We start from the raw sequence: 15,962 nt of genomic DNA, 5'->3' as shown, positions 1-15,962 counted from the left end.
AGTCTTTGCTGACTTGCGTTTTCCTAGAGACTGAGAGAGCACATGGGGGAACTTGCAGCTTAGACCAGAGTCGGCTCTCTTCTGCCCAGTTTCTAGTTCTCAGGAGAATAAGTTGAATATCTCAGTTGGGATCATGTGTCCAACTTTGGCCAAAACAGGAGAGGAGTATGGAGTCCCACAGTACAAACATGACTTGGCATTGTGTTATATGGTGCTTACAGAAAGGGTCGCCATGGGCTAGAGGCAGCTACTCTAGAAGAAAGGCATCTTCTGCACCCTCGCTGCCCCCCCCCCCCAAAAGGGATTAAATAGATTAAACTTATGCCTCACAAGACTTTGGGGAACATTCAAATTATGTCTTTCCTTTCTTCTTGTTTCTTTCTCCTCTCCCACCTCTAATGGGCTGTCATGTAAAAAACTTTTTAAAAATTGTATTTATTGAATGTTTGTTACATAAGCATTCAGTGAAGAGAAATGGGTGGTGAATGAGTAAAAGCTATCAAGTTTTATGTTTCTATTCTTAGAAAATGTTCTCCAGTCTTCCTTCTAAATTATTTCTCTTTTCTCTTTGCAAAACAAAATTAAGTTGCTGTTTGGGCAGTTTGGTGTACTAGAAAAGGAACTAAATAGCACCAGAGGCCTCCATTCTGGTTCCAGTTTCAAACCATTTATTTGCTGGGTGATCTTGAGCAAATTATGATCTCTCTGAGTTTGCTTCCTCGCTAGTAAAATGGGGATCATGATGACAGCTCTTTTGAGCACAGTGTTATTGTGAAAATAAAACAAAAGAATATATACAAAAACATGGTAGTCTTTTTCTACTAAAGAAGGATTTCTGACCCACATTCTGAGTAGAAATGTTACTATTTTTAAATGCTTATTTTTAGTAACTGCCATACCATTTTTCTTTAAGAATAGAATTGCCCTTAAATTTTTTTTTTTTTTTTTTTTACAGTATTCAGGCTAGTAAATGGTGATTTCTTTTAAAGGCTAATACTGTCTTGGGGGAGATTTCATAGCACTCAATATCTGATGACTTTCTTGGATACTTTGGAGATATGGCTGGGGTGTCCTGATGGAAAACTGGAAACTAGCCTGACCTCGAGAAGTCAGATCAGGCACACTTGATGCTGGTGGTGTTCTGCCTGCACCCCCAGCCTGCCTTGAAGGAATCGCCGTCAGAGAGGAGGTTAGCTCTAACATAACGTCTTTATTGGCTGCTGCTTTCCTGGGAATTTGTAGCTTCCTTTGAGTGATTTTTTGCATAGCTGTAAAATGTTCACAATGCAAAGAAATGAGTTTTGGCTCAGGACAGACCTGTTAAACAAGATAGTGGCTTCTATAGGAAATGAGGCAGAAAAGGAACACCAAAATGGAAGTCACAGAAAATTTTTAAAAGATAGAAGACTGGGAAGTAATTAGAAATCTTGAGAAAGAGAAACAGCTGGCTTATGAAGATTGTAGGAATGATTACTTCACTGAATAATTACATTGCTGAATAACATTTTGTGCGTGAATAAAACTGTTTAAAAAAGGCAGAGGGGAAGGATACAATCCAGGAATAACTTAAAAGCCAATAAAGGTAATTATGAATAAATGTTCAGACATGGCATAGAATTTCAGCCACTGACTTTGGGAGATGCTTTACTAGCACCTCAAACCATAGAAATACTTGGCTTACCATCTTAGAGTGTATGATGATAAATAAATGTTGAGCAAAGCAATATTCCTGCCACCCAACCTTGGTGGATAGCCAGTGAGGATTATAGAAGAAGAAGTGTGTTACTAGTGAATTTTTCGTATGAAATCAGGCTGCCTTGTGCTTTTTTATACTTTGATAGCATCTGTTCCATAGCTGTGTCATTGCCCATAGTTGCTGTTCTTTCTTTCCTGCTGCATGTCAAACTTGAAAACCAGCTTAATTTCTAACTCGGGTTTGTTAATCTCCAACCCCTTGATTCCATAACTCAGTGCTCCTCCCCAAATTAATCTGAAGAGTATCCACACTCGGCTTGAAATATACATGTATGCATACGCACAAAAATGTGTAGATAAGGGAGTGCGTAATTTCTTCGTGCTTTTTAGGAAGACGGTTTAATTGAGCTTTTGTTTCCTGTTTGTAACATTATGAATTGCTTTTATAAACTACTGAATGATAAAGGACAGAGTGAGCTCTCCAAATAATACTCTCACACGGTGTTGTGTGTGTGTTTAAATCTGTGATTCTGACATGTTTCATGGGAGCAGGCTTTCTGAATAATCATTTTAAAAATTAAGTGAAAACTCATTAGTGGCAAATTACACACAATGATTTTAAGCCCCAGGAGGCTGACTCTGTGTACATATTGAATAGTCATTTGTTCTTACTATATTGTATAAATATAGCCAAGTAAGTTCATTGTTTAAAAAAAAGACACAATTTCATTTGTTGTAAAATTGGTAAAGTGCCACGAATTTTAACACTTTTGACATTTCAAAGCACGTATAATAATTTTGGGACATCTGGAAACTAATGAGATTGTAGATTTCTGATTAGTTTTATCCATTGTTTCATTCCTTTGCCCCTTTTCTTTCTTTATAGGTCTGAACAGAATTAAGAAGAAGAGCTTCCACAACCATAGCAGATGAAGATCCATTGGTAAATCCATCGGGATTTTTGGCCTGCCCTCCAAAGAAAAGGTAACTGGCTGTTTCAGCACAGCACAGCTGAATAAATGCTGTAATACTTCTGATTACAGTGGAGTTTAAGCATTACCGAAGGATGGTAACTTTTAAAATTTAAGGTATCTAAGTAAGAGCTCCAGTTTTAATCATAACCCTGAATATTATCTTATTAATATGAAATGACAGTGAATTTCAGAGTACAGCTTTATTAGATGTTTGTCAAAATAAAATCTGCTAAATAGCCCTCCCTTCCCCAAATTCTTTAAAATTATAGAAATACTTTGGAGATAGCAACCCCCCCCAATCCATATCCACGTCTTCCTGCAAAATAATCTAAAGATGTGCTCTTGTGTTTTGTCCTGTTCCACTTCCCAAGCTCCTGTTTTCTTCTATGAGTAATGTGGATCCAGCTGCTCAGGGGTGATCCCAAGGAAATTGTAAAACAGTCAGGAGTGCTTCAGGGGCACTTTCTGGGCCCGGTGCCTTTGCCCAGCCTGCTGGGGAGCTCTGTGTTCAGGAGCAGTCCCAGATCATTACAAAAATAGCAGCCACCATTAATTTAGTTTCTTAGACGTGTTCACCGTTGTCATTTACTGTTTGAGGGGGAGGGTGGTAAGTTTCACATAATGTAAAAAAGAAGAAAAATTCCTAGAGGAATTTTTATTAAAAAAAAAAAAATTCATCCTCCCATCTACTCCTAAAAGGAATGGCGAGCCCAGTGGGTGGGTTGGGGGGCTTCCAAGTTAAGATGCATTTTGAAATGAGTCATTGAAGGATAAAGCTGAACGAAATCCAAACAGGAAAGACCAAAGGAGTTTCGGCCTCTGAAACTGATCAACTTACATACTTAGGCAACAAATGCAATGCCTCAGTCAGGTTTTAGGCATCTGTAGCAAAGATGGAAACATTTTGGACAACATGCACATCCATCTGCAAAGATAAAATTTTGACTGTGACCAAACAGAAATAGAAGCTTCTGGAAAGATGTAGCAGTTTTGTTAAGGTGTTTAAAAGAACACCGGACTGGGCAGCTCTGAAGACTCTATCTTCAAAATAGGCCCTTAAAATTTTCGGGCCCGAAGCTAAAAGGCCAGCGATGCCAGAGGTATCCTTCGGTGATCATCAGAGTCATCACAGAGGACAGCATTCACTGTGGAATGTCTGGAAAGTGCCAGAGAGGAGAGAGGCAGGGTTTTCTCAGACGGTGGTCAGCAACTGGCAGTGGTGGGATATGGGAGTGGTGAAGTAGAGACGAAACATACTTGACAGAATTGCTAAAGGAGCTCTTTAGTCCAGAACTGTTTACTGAGCTACTATGTGCAGAGGGATGGTCCTTGAGGAGAAAAAGAGAAGAACAGGAGCTGGTTTTCACAGATTACACTTATGACTTGTCCTTTTTGAAATACTATTCTGATGAAAAGACAGATATGATACCAGGAAGTCAGTGACAAGGGGCAGGTAAAGAAGTGTCACAAACTCAAGTTTGCTGGGATCAGGCAGGTGGAGGAATGAAATATACCAGGGGGGACTGTAAGACAGTGTGAAATTCATGACCAATCTCAAAGGGCTTACCTTTTCAGTGCCAGCTGATCGTAGCCTCAGAATCTTTTCAACAAACTTTAATGAAGTTCCTCCTTACATGCTGTGTTCTTCTGGCCACTGGGGATTAATTAGTAAATCAAAGTGACAAAAGTCCCTGCCATTGTGGCACTTACCTTTCCAATGAAAAGAAGCAGATAACAGACAGCAAGTGTAGTAAGTAAATACATTGATTTATTTTTAATAAAACCACTGTGGCCACTGTTTATGTGAGATAGGACATAGGGGGCAAGGGTAAAAGCAGTGAGAGCAGTTAAACTGCGGTTATTGAAACAACCCAGATCTTTCAAAAGTCTAATAAGGGAACTGAAATCTTAAGTTTAGTGACTTTTCTTGATTTTTTTCAATGTTAGCAATGTAAGAAAACAGAACAATTTGAGTCAACGTAAGTGAGTATGTGGGATTCTGCCATGTGGTGACAGTTTACTACTTTGAGCATAGAGGTGAGAAAGGACGTCAGAGAGAGTTGAGGACTTTGGGCCCTGCTAAGTCGGAAAAGGTAAGAGTTGATTTGAAATTCACATGAAAGCTTGACTTTGATTATGAGGACATGAAGCTAAAGGAAGAGAAAAGATAATGGCATGTAACTATTCACAGGAGCAAAAAGGGGGGAAACAACCCAAATGCCCATCAGCTGATGAATGGCTAAACAAAGTGTGGTATATCTACATGGTAAAATTTTTATTCATCTGTAAAGAAGAATTAATTACATATACGTGGTCCAGCATGGGTGAACCTTGAAAACCTTATGCCAACAGAAAGAAGCCAGACACAAAAGTCATATATTGTATGGTTTCAACATTGTGAAATATCCAAAATGGGCAAATCTACTGAGAAGGAAAACAGATGTGGTTTCTAGGGGCTGGTGGAGGGATGGGAGATGAGGAGTGACTGCTTAATGGGTACAGGGTTTCCTTTTGGGATGATGAAATGTTCTGGAACGAAATAGTGATGATGGTTGCACCACATTGTGAATGTACTGAATGTCACTAAGTTGTACACTTCAAAATGGTTAAAAAGGTGAATTTTATGTTCTGTGAATTTTACCTCAATTGAAAGAAAGAAAAAAAAAAGAAGGGCATGTGGAAAAGCATTTGAAGGATGTGTATTTTATATCTTGTTTAGGTGGAATGGAGTCTTAGTAAGGGGGAGTGATGGGTGGTAAAAGTAGAAGAAGGATGGAAGAGAGGTTGGTGCTGTAGGGGCCCCCGCCTCTGGGCTTCACAGCAAAGCAAATGGCCCCTGGTTTTTAAGTCTATGATACTGCAACTTACCTAGTAGACTTTTATGAAGATCTCACAAAAGTCTCAAACAAAATTAATTTAGATTTCTTCATCTTAAAAAAATAATCCTTATTATAGTTCCTGACTGTAAAAGTTTATTGTTAAAAAAATTAGGTCACTGTGTGAGGTGATTGTGGTAATCATTTTGAGACATATCTCTATCTATATATTTATTTCAAGTATCTCAAATCATCACATTGTACATCTTAAAAATTTGTACAGTGTTATATGTCAATAATATTTCAGTAAAGGTGGAAAAAATTGAAATACTATATAACCATGTGTGTTAAGAAAAAGCCCCTTTAATTACATTATTTCCCTCCTAGTAGCCAGAAGTCCAGAATTTATCTAGACCGTTTTCTATGCGTAGACTTATCATCTTCATCATTATTACATTTTCACAAAAATAGGCACATAATATGCATAGTTTTTGGCATGCTGCTTTTTAAAAATTCATATCTTGGCAATCTTCTTTTTCCTTTTGGGTTGCTACATTATGTGCTGTACTTTAATTTGTAAAAAAACACAATAAAATAAAAAGCAAATGCTGTTTACCTCTATTACAAAGAAAAGGAGGTATCAAAATGTGAAATTAGCAAGCACTTAATGAGCACTTAGTATATGCCAGGCACTGGCATATTAATTCACCAACTCCTTGTAACAACCTAATGAGATAGACACTGTTATGATCCTTCTTTTGCAGAGAAGCTAACTGAGACAGAGACAAAGGTGTCCTGCTATGGTCCATAGTTAGTGGCAGGGATGGGCTCCAGGACCAGCTTCAGCTCCAGCTGATGGTTGTTCTGAGGGACCTTGTGTCCAATGGTGTGAGATCATAGAGATTTTTTAAGAGCAGTCAATCTGGAATTTTGCATGAAATTTTCCAGGTTTTATGGTTGGCTTTAAAAAAATTAACAGCTTAAAAAAGATAAAATTAAAATACCACAAATTTACCACTTTTGTCATATTTTGACAGTGTTGTGCAGCCAACACCTCTGTTTAGGTCTAAAACATGCTCATCACCCCCAAAGGAGACTGTTTCCATTAAGCAGTTACTTCCCATCCTCCCGTCTCAGCAGACACTGGAAGCCATTCGTCTGCTTTCTGTTTCTATGGATCTGCCTGTTTTGGATATTTCACATGACTAAAATCATATCAAAGTGGCCTTTTGTGTCTGGCTTCTTTTCCTTTGTTTTTGAGGTTTTCCATGTTGTAGCATGGATCAGTACTTCATTCCTTTTAATGGCTGAATAATGCTCCGTTGTGTGGATAAACCACATTTTATTTAGCTACTTTTCAGTTGTTGGACACATGGATTGCTTTTACCTTTTGGCTCTTGTGAATAATGCCACGACGAACAGTGATGAAAGTCCCTGCTTTCAGTTCTTTGAGTGTATACCCAGAAGTGGAATTGCTGGATCATATTGCAATTGTTCGTTTAACTTTTTGAAAGACTGTCAAACTGTTTTCCACAGGGGCTGTACCATTTTACAGTCTCACTAGCAATAAGGATTCCAGTTCCTCTACATCCTTACCAGCAGTTGTCATTTTCTGTCTTTGTTTGTTTATTTTTCTTTACTTCTTAGCCACCCTAGGGGTTATGTAGTGGTATCCCATTGTGGTTTTTGATGTGTATTTCTCTAATGACAAATGATGTTGAGCATCTTTTCATTTGCTTGTTGGTCATTTGCAGTATCTTCTTGGAGAAATGTCTATTGAGATCCTTTGCCTATTGTGAAAAGTGGATCTTTTTTTTTTTGAGTTATGAGAGTTCTTTACACATTCTAGATACAAGTCTTTTATCAGATATGTGGTTAGCCAAAATTTTCTCCATTCTGTGGGTTCTTGTCATTTTCTTCAAGGTGTTCTTTGAATAATTTTGATGTGGTCCACTTGACCTATTGGCTCTGTGTTTAAGAAATATTTGGTAAGCTGGAGCTCTGCCTCCTAACAGCCACTTGTGATTGCTGCCACGCCTCCACCGCCCCCAGAAGCCATTTGGGAAAATCCTAATGCTTTGTGAAAATTCTTGTTTTCTGAAGTGGAGGCAAGAAGCTCCGAAAAGCAGCAAAGTTAGATTTCTCACCAGTGGCCGTTCTGCTTCAGTTCACTTTTTCTGCTCCTGAAGTGCCTTCACTTAAAGCAGTTTGAGGGAGAGTTGGATGCAGTGGGAAGTGGAGAAGAGGCTCAGGGTCTCTGGGTCTTGCAAATTTTACTGTCATCAAAAGAGAGGTTTAAATACATTAAATAGGTTAAAATGAAAGGTCAGAACTTTGCCTTAAGTCATAGATGGTGCTGTTTAAAAATCTGGCCATAGGGGTGTAGTAATTGTGTGTTTCTGGGGAGAAAGGTTTAGGGACTATCAAATCTAGAAAGTCATTTGGTTCAGGTTCCTTTATTTGAGACAATATATGTTTGAGTTGGGGGTTGAAGATAGGGAACTATATTCATTCACAGTCATTCATTTACATGTTAGTGAAATATAGTTAAATCTGCATGCATCTACGTCAAGAAAAGGAAGGTTTTATTTTAGAGATGGAAAGGGGATGCAAGACTTTGTGGAACAGTCTGTCCTTTGGGAAGCGGCACAAACCCAGATGGGCTACTGGATCTGGGTGCACACAAAGAACGTGGAGGACTGTGTTTGCTGGCTCTGTGACTTTGCTTAGGGCTGGAACTTTGCTGTGGAAAGGGGAGAGAAAAAGCTGTGTTGTTGCTTCCTTCTTGTACTACTAACACACTTGCACTGTTAGTCCTAGAGTTCGGCCCTAAGGCATTTTGCTGACCAGCCTGGTGACCTGGCGACCACACATCTTATGGTTTGTGAGGAGGTGGCTTCCAAGTTCCAAAGGACACCCTTAAGTTGGGAACGCAAACTGTCCATCCCTGGGAGCCACCTTGATTTCAGAGCATATACTCTTGCCCCCCAGTCCAGGAAGTCCAAGTTAGATTTAGATTTAGTGTTGGGGATGAGTTCCCATGTGCGTAGTGTGAGAGATCAGGAAAGATTTTATTAAGGAAATGGAACTTGAGGGGGAACATGGCTGGATGGGACTTCAGCCAAGGGAGGGAGGTATTAACGATGCCGTGACCACGTGAACAAAGGCCTGGGAGTAGGGATCTGGAGGGGGAGCATGTTCAAAGCTATGAACTGGGCATTCAGGCTGGAGGTACCTGTTAGAGGGAACACTGTAGATGTGGAGCTGGGCCTGGGGACAACTGTAGAGGGCCTGGAGTGCTAGGAGAGACGTTTTCACTGAGTTCATCGGTCAGTGTGGAGTCCCTGAAAGTGTTAGAGCAAGGATGACACAACCCATGCCATGCTTTATTGTGCAAGAATGAGCTGATAGCATAGCGTGGCTAGATTAGAATGGGGGCTTCCTACGTGACAGGCATGGCGCTAGCAATGATAGCCAACACTTGGAAGGCACTTCTGGCCTATTAACTTTCTTAATGCTCCTCAGAAAGTAGATACACCTGTTTTACCTCATTTTATAGCTGAGGAAACAGACACAGAGAGATTGAGATTTCCCCCAAAGTTATACAGCAAATAAGTGGTAGAACAGGGACTCCGCCTGGGCAGATGGCCTCCAGAACCCACGCTGCTAACTGCTGGGCCCCTAAGATGGTGAGGCTCACCCGTCACTTCAGTGAAAGCTGTATTGGTACAAAGGTGACATAGGGGATTATTTTTAACAGTGTGTTTAATCTTTGCATTGTATTGCATCTGAGGCAGCGCACTAGAACTACAACTCTACCGTCAGCCTCTTTTTATAGCTAAATGTTAGTCCAACGTCTCCATTCCTTTTCTATAACTTCACACTTTCTATTTTTTAAAGAACTATTTAACCTAAAGGCTTTAAATGAATATTTTAAGTGAAGTTTGTCAATAGTTTAGAGGCCATTATTAAATTCCTGGAAACATTTGGGTGTTAGTCAGTTTAAAGCTATATGTTAATACTTGTTGTATATGTATTTTAAAATTTTCTCTCTTTTCACAATGTTTATGATTACTGGTGAATGAATTTGTGTGTAGCTACACATACATGATTTTTTTAAACTTTAAAAAAAATCTATTTTTATATATAGTGGCTAACATTTGTAAGTTTCAAACTCCCAAATTTATTCCTTCCCATCCCCTTACCCTGGTAACCATAAGATTGTTTACTAAGTCTGCGAGTCTGTTTTTGTTTTGTAGATGAGTTCATAGTGTCCTTTTTTCTTTTCTTTTCTTTTCTTTTCTTTTCTTTTCTTTTCTTTTCTTTTCTTTTTTCTTTTTAGATGCCACATATGAGTGATATCATGTGGTATTTTTCCTTCTCTTTCTGGCTTTCTTCACTTAGAATGATCATCTCTATGTCCATCCATGTTGTTGCAAATGGCATTCTTGTATTGTTTTTTATGGCCGAGTAGTATTCCATCATATAAATATACCACAGCTTCTTTATCCAGTCATCTGTCAATGGGCAATTAGGTTGCTTCCATGTCGTGGCTACTGTATATAGTGCTGCTGTGAACACTGGGGTGCATGTTTCTTTTTGAATTAAAGTTTCCCTCTGGATGTATACCCAGGAGTGGGATTGCTGGATCATATGGTAAGTCTATGTTTAGTCTTTTGCGGAATCTCCATACTGTTTTCCATAATGGCTGCACCAAACTACATTCCCACCAGCAGGCTACACACATGATTAAGAAAACAAACCAAAAATTCAAAGCTTTGAACTTCTGGGCAAAGGACCCACAGTTTGTAGAATGAATATGTGTGTACAGGTTAAGTCTTTAAAAAGATAATTACATTCATCTTTAAGTCTCCACTTTGCAAATGTCCTTATTCCTGACTTTGCACTTGATCCAGCAATTCCGGCCGCTGAGAGAGCTAAAGAATTCACTTTCTTCCACTGTCCTCCCCATACTGGAACACTGATGTATTCATGACAGGCTGTAAGGTATTTCACTAGAGGGAGCACAGTGAAGGAGGGGCCTTGCCTGCCATACCCCATACGCAGAAGACAGCCTTGCCTCTGGAGAAGAAAGAAGGAAAGAGAGACATGCGGTCAGAGGAGAGAGAGAGGATAGGAACAAAGGCGCAGCCAATTTTAGGAGGAAGTAAAGAAACCCAAGGCAACACATTCCTAATTCAGTGGATCTGAGTTTCTTGTTACTCAAATGACTGCAATCCTTTGGGGTTGATAATGGAGAATCTCTGTTACCAACCCTGTAATTTGCACACATAAATATACCGTAGTTGCTGGTTTTCAAGTTTATTAAAATGTTGTATTGGCACTGGTGGTTCTTTCTAAATAAAGGGGCTGATTGTGCGGGGTCCCACATCTTCGAAGAGTTTTGAACAGTTTCAGCCATTTTACATTAAACTAGATTTAAAGGGTTTTTTTGTTTTGTTTTTTGCATTTAGTGATGCCTTGGGCCTTTGAACAAAGCGTTTTACAAGTGAATCTGCTTTGCAAAGAATCCTTTTTGTAAAGAGAGACCTTGTTACCCTTGGCACCTACTGGGAACATCCCTAATTTTGGATGGTGAAGTAAGGCCACCTTTTAAATACATCCCTGGAAGGGATGAAATGCTCAGAACTTGGCAGTGTTTCACTTCTGATGGCCTAGTTCTTAAGCCACATACAATCTAATTGGTGGTGACAGCTTTTTCCATAAGAGCATTTGGATGAATTAAGTTTTTTCCCCTACTTCTCACTCTTCTCATGTCCTCAGTGGAACTACTATGCTGTGTTCACCCTGGTGCCTAGCAGAGTGCCGGGTAGGTGGAAGGCAATCAGGAACTCTTTGATAAATTGCATACTCATTATTCAAACCTTCAAAACACATCACTTATTTGGGCAGGCAGATACTGAAGATCTTCAGAACTACAAGACATCACCAGAAGTACACCAGTAGGAGAACTGAGTGGTAGCACACAAGGCATACTATGATATTAAAATGATTATGTTAAATGAATATAAATTGGTCATTTTCTTTTATATTTGTTGGGTGCAGAGGAGGGGTGTTTAGGTAAGAAGTCATCAGGTTCTTTATTATGAAACCAAGTGTTTGAATTTCTGTTGTACTCTTTGTTTATAGATAGCGCCCTTTGTATAAGAACACTTTAAAAATGTTGCCCAAATTTGAGTATCAGAACACTGTACTTTCTCAGCTAGCAGTTTTGACTTTTGTTGGTGACTCATTCGAACTACTGGGAAGCCCAAACCAACTATGGATATCAGAGACTGCCTGTTCTGGAAGGGGTTAGGACTTTCTCATGGGTGAAGAGAGTGTGGTAAAATGCACTGGCTGCAGCAGAAGACAGTTGGTGGGGAGAGACCAGGAATTGCTTGTCATTCTCTTGGTCCCCCCATCTTCTTCAACTTGGTAATAAATTTCTCAGATGAGAATTGATCTCAATCACTCAGTGTGATATGATACTTATTTATAGTGTTTGTTTTGTGTTATTTTGTACTTTTCATGGATGTTTTCATGCACTCCTCAGAGGAAACCTGGCTTTATCTCCATTTTACAGATTAGGAAACTGAGGTCCGAATAAGGAACTTGCTTACATTATACGGTTTGTAAGTGAAAGAGCCAGTATATGAACCTAGAAAGAATTCATGGGGATTGGCTCCAAAGCTGTCCCTCACTTTCCTTATCTGTAAATAGTAAGTAATACAACTCCTACTGTATACAGTTGTGAATATTAATAGAGATAATGCAATAAGGTCCCTACAGCAATGCTTGGCACCTAGTAGGTGTGCAATAATTGAGAGCTATTATTAGCAATAATTTCTCTTAACAACTATCATAATGCTAAGAAGATAGTATTTTTTATTTTAAGCCCTGTTGTTTTCTCTAGTAAACCAATCAAAAACTTTGAAAGAAAAAGAAGGGGTAACAAACAGGGAAAAGGACAGAAGTTGAAGTATTATAAATTGCCATATTGACCTCCCATTGGCTAGAAGTCACATTAATGAATCTTGAAGCATTTTCACATGTAAAAAGGGGGAAATCAAGCAGTGTCTTGAGGAATTCTGTTTGCCATAATTCCCCTTGTTTTCATTCTCACCCTCTCCTCAGGGATCAGAACGGCTGTACTCAGTATGCGAGCTCTGTTTGGTATATACGTAGCTGGGTGGCCCTAAGCTTTTCTTTTTAATGGCAGCTCTAAATGCCATTAAAATTCAAATAATTCTTTGTCTTAAATGTAGAATTACAGAATTCAAAATAATTCATAAATTGTGTACTTCAGTCTAGGAAAACCAAGAAGTTGTTTTGCTTTGTTTTTAATATATTTCTACAGATTTTTCAGTGATGTGGATGAATGAAAAATTGGAAGTCTGAATTGACCAAGATTGAGGGCCTCTGTTAAGAGTTAGAAGCCTTATTACCAAGGAAATTATATGTTTTACCCGTGCAATGTTTTTCTCGTTGACGCTCTTATGTAGGAAGTTAAAGCTTTTTAGAAATGATTTTTTTTTAAAATCCTTCTAATCATTTGTACTATTTTTGGTTGTTCTGTTTTTACTGCTTCTGAGATAAGGACAGGAGGCATCCACAGTTTCACTTTTAGGAACTTTTGTTAGTATGCAATCCAGAAAAAAATTTACACAGTTATTTCTAAACATTTTAAAAATTATATATATATACACACACACACTTTTTTTTAAACTAAAGCTTTTAAATTTTGAACCTAAAACAGATACTTTCTACAATAGCCCTGTGGTAAATTTAGGTTGCAATAACATTTCCATATTAATTTTTACTTTTCTTTACACATTTTTATGTTTCTGTAAGTTGGTCTTTATTTAGCAGAGAAGTTGGCCTCCTCTATGACACCAGCTGTTCTATTATTTTTTTTACATGAACATACATAATTTGTTTTCATATTCTTTCTCACCATAGGTTACTACAAGATACTGAATATAGTTCCCTGTGCTATACAGTAGGACCTTGTTATTAATCTATTTTATACATATTAGTATCTGCAAATCTCGAGCTCCCAGTATATCCTTTTCCACACCCTCCCCCCATAACCATTTTTTTTTCCTGTCTGTGAGTCTTTTTCTGTTTTTTAAATAACTTCATTTATCTTTTTTTTATATCCCACATATAAGTGATATCATATTTTGCTTTCTCTTTCTGGCTTACTTCACTTAGAATGACATTCTCCAGGTCCATCTGTGTTGCTGCAAATGGCATTATTTTATTTTATTCTTTTTTATGGCTGAGTAATATTCCATTATATAAATATACCACAACTTCTTTATCCAGTCATCTGTTGATGGACATTTAGATTGTTTTCATGTCTTGGCTATTGTATATAGTGCTTCTCTGAACACTGGGGTGCATGTATCTTTTCAAATTAGAGTTCCCTCTGGAAATATGCCCAGGAGTGGGATTGCTGGATCATATGGTAAGTCTATTTTTAGTCTTTTGAGGAATCTCCATACTGTTTTCCATAACGCTGCACCAAACTACATTCCCACCAACAGTGTACGAGGGTTCCCTTTTCTCCACACCCTTTCCAGCATTTATCATTTGTGGACGTTTAATGATGGCCATTCTGACTGGTGTGAGGTCAGTTTTTGTTGTAGTTTTGATTTGCATTTCTCTGATAATTAGTGATATTGAGCATTTTTTCATGTGCCTATTGGCCATTTGTACGTTTTCACTGGAGAATTTGTTTAGGTCTTCTGCTCATTTTTGGATGGTAGTGGTTGTTGTTATTATTAATATTATTATTTATTATATGAGCTGTTTATATATTTGGAAATTAAGCCCTTCTTAGTCTCATCTTTTGCAAGTATTTCTCCCATTTCGAAGGTTGTCTTGACAGCAGCTGTTCTAGATAAAAAGCATGAATAAACCTGCTTTCTCCCAACCTAGAGAAAGCACCTCTAAGCAAGCAGCTATGACACATGCCTCTGAAGTGTTGATATTAATGCTTTGTGAAACGTGATGATTAAAATCATTGTTTTTGTCTCAGGTTGCAGCTTTTCACATTAGCTTGAAGTAACAGTAATAATAGGAACGATTATTTGAACGTGCTTGGTGTGGTCTGCTACTGTTTCAAGTATTTCACATGCTTTTTGTTCATTAAGTAGCTTTTTATTTTACCGTCTTTACCTATCACTTGAGCAAAAGCTTTGTGCGCATTGTGTGTATTGGGGAGGGGTGCTAAATTTCGTGGGCCAATGCTTAATTTAGTAAACAGAATCTAACAAAACTTTATTTTCTAGGAATGCTGTACATTCACCTAAGCCCTTGGGTTCACGTTCTGCCCAAAGACAATCATAAAGAGGGAGAGACCAACAACTCGAATTAAAAATCAGCTAGAATGGGGGTGGTGGTGAATGAGTAACTCCTAGGAGCAATGGAAGGAGAAATAGAGAAATTTGGGGTAGTGTCTCCAAAACAAGTAAACGGATTCGCCTTGATCTCTCCTCCACTCCATCTTACACTAATTTCATGGTCTCCTCTTTGCTGGACGGGTTCAAGTTCCCCGGGAGCACGTTGCGCCCTCCAGTGTGGGGCATCGGGCGAACCGCGGGCTTCAGGCTAACACCTCTGACCGCACCTGGGCGGCATTTCCTCACCTGCCCCTGGTTTCCTCCACGCTCGGCGTCCGCTCGGCGGCGGTTTCGCATCCACGCTCTTGACAGCAGCGCGGCCGCCCAGGAGCGGAGAGCGAAGTGCTCCCTGAACCGGCCCCTGCGCCCCGGGTCGGACCCCGGGCAGGAGGGCCCGACAGCGACGCCACCCGCTGGTGCCTCGGGGCCGGCCGGTTAGCCGGCCGGCTCCTCCATAGGTGGCTGCGTTTCCGACTTTGCCCTGGCTCCACTCCGGGGGCTTGACGTGCAAACTTCGCCGGAGCGAGCAGAGAGGGAGGGACCGGCGAGGGGGAGGAGGCGGCGGCGGGAGGCGCCTCCGCTTAAGGGAGCCGGCCGGGCGCCGCCGCTCGGACGGACGCGCGGACGGAAGGAAGGAGCGGGGCCGCCGGGCCCGGCCCGGGGATGCGAGCGGCCTCAGGGTGGGCAGCCCAAGGGCCGGGGGTGCGTCTTGGGCCTGCCCGCCGCGGGCCTGCGGGGTGGGGGCCGGGGCGGGGGCGGGGGCGGCTCCGGGAGCCGGCCTCTGCGCCGGGTCTCCGCGGCGGAGGCAGGTTGGCGACTCTGCGCCGCGGTGGCTGGCCGCCGGCGCTCGTCCCCTCCCCCGAGGGGCCGCCGGAGTCGAAAGCGAAAGCGAGCCCGCGCCACGGACTTTGCGCCCGGGGCGGGGGGTGGCCCGGGAGGAGGCGGGCTGGGGGGTTGGGCGGCCGGGGGCGCTGTCAGCGCGCCCCACCCGGCCCGCGGGCCGCGCACGCCGCCGGAACTCCCCGGCGCCTCCTTAAAAGCGGCCCCCGCGCGACTCTTTTCCCCCT

General features: G+C 40.7%; 1 protein-coding gene across 15 annotated transcripts in view; it reads left to right on the top strand.

The window, feature by feature from the left end:
• ATXN7 (ataxin 7) overlaps nucleotides 1-15,962 on the top strand; it is a 142,654-nt gene that overhangs the window by 24,590 nt on the left and 102,102 nt on the right. For 11 of the 15 annotated variants that reach the window (XM_074344552.1, XM_074344551.1, XM_074344543.1 and 8 more), the window contains 2 exons: nucleotides 956-1,189; nucleotides 2,582-2,679. The gene's annotated coding sequence lies outside the window, so the exon portion shown is untranslated. Of the gene's footprint in view, nucleotides 1-955; nucleotides 1,190-2,581; nucleotides 2,680-14,698; nucleotides 15,576-15,962 lie in introns of those variants that run through there. The other 4 variants (XM_074344548.1, XM_074344545.1, XM_074344541.1 and 1 more) reach the window with 3 other exon arrangements.

This window comes from Camelus bactrianus, chromosome 17 (assembly GCF_048773025.1).
Source record: "Camelus bactrianus isolate YW-2024 breed Bactrian camel chromosome 17, ASM4877302v1, whole genome shotgun sequence".
Taxonomy (NCBI): Eukaryota; Metazoa; Chordata; class Mammalia; order Artiodactyla; family Camelidae; genus Camelus; species Camelus bactrianus.
This window is presented reverse-complemented; position numbering and strand designations above follow the sequence as displayed.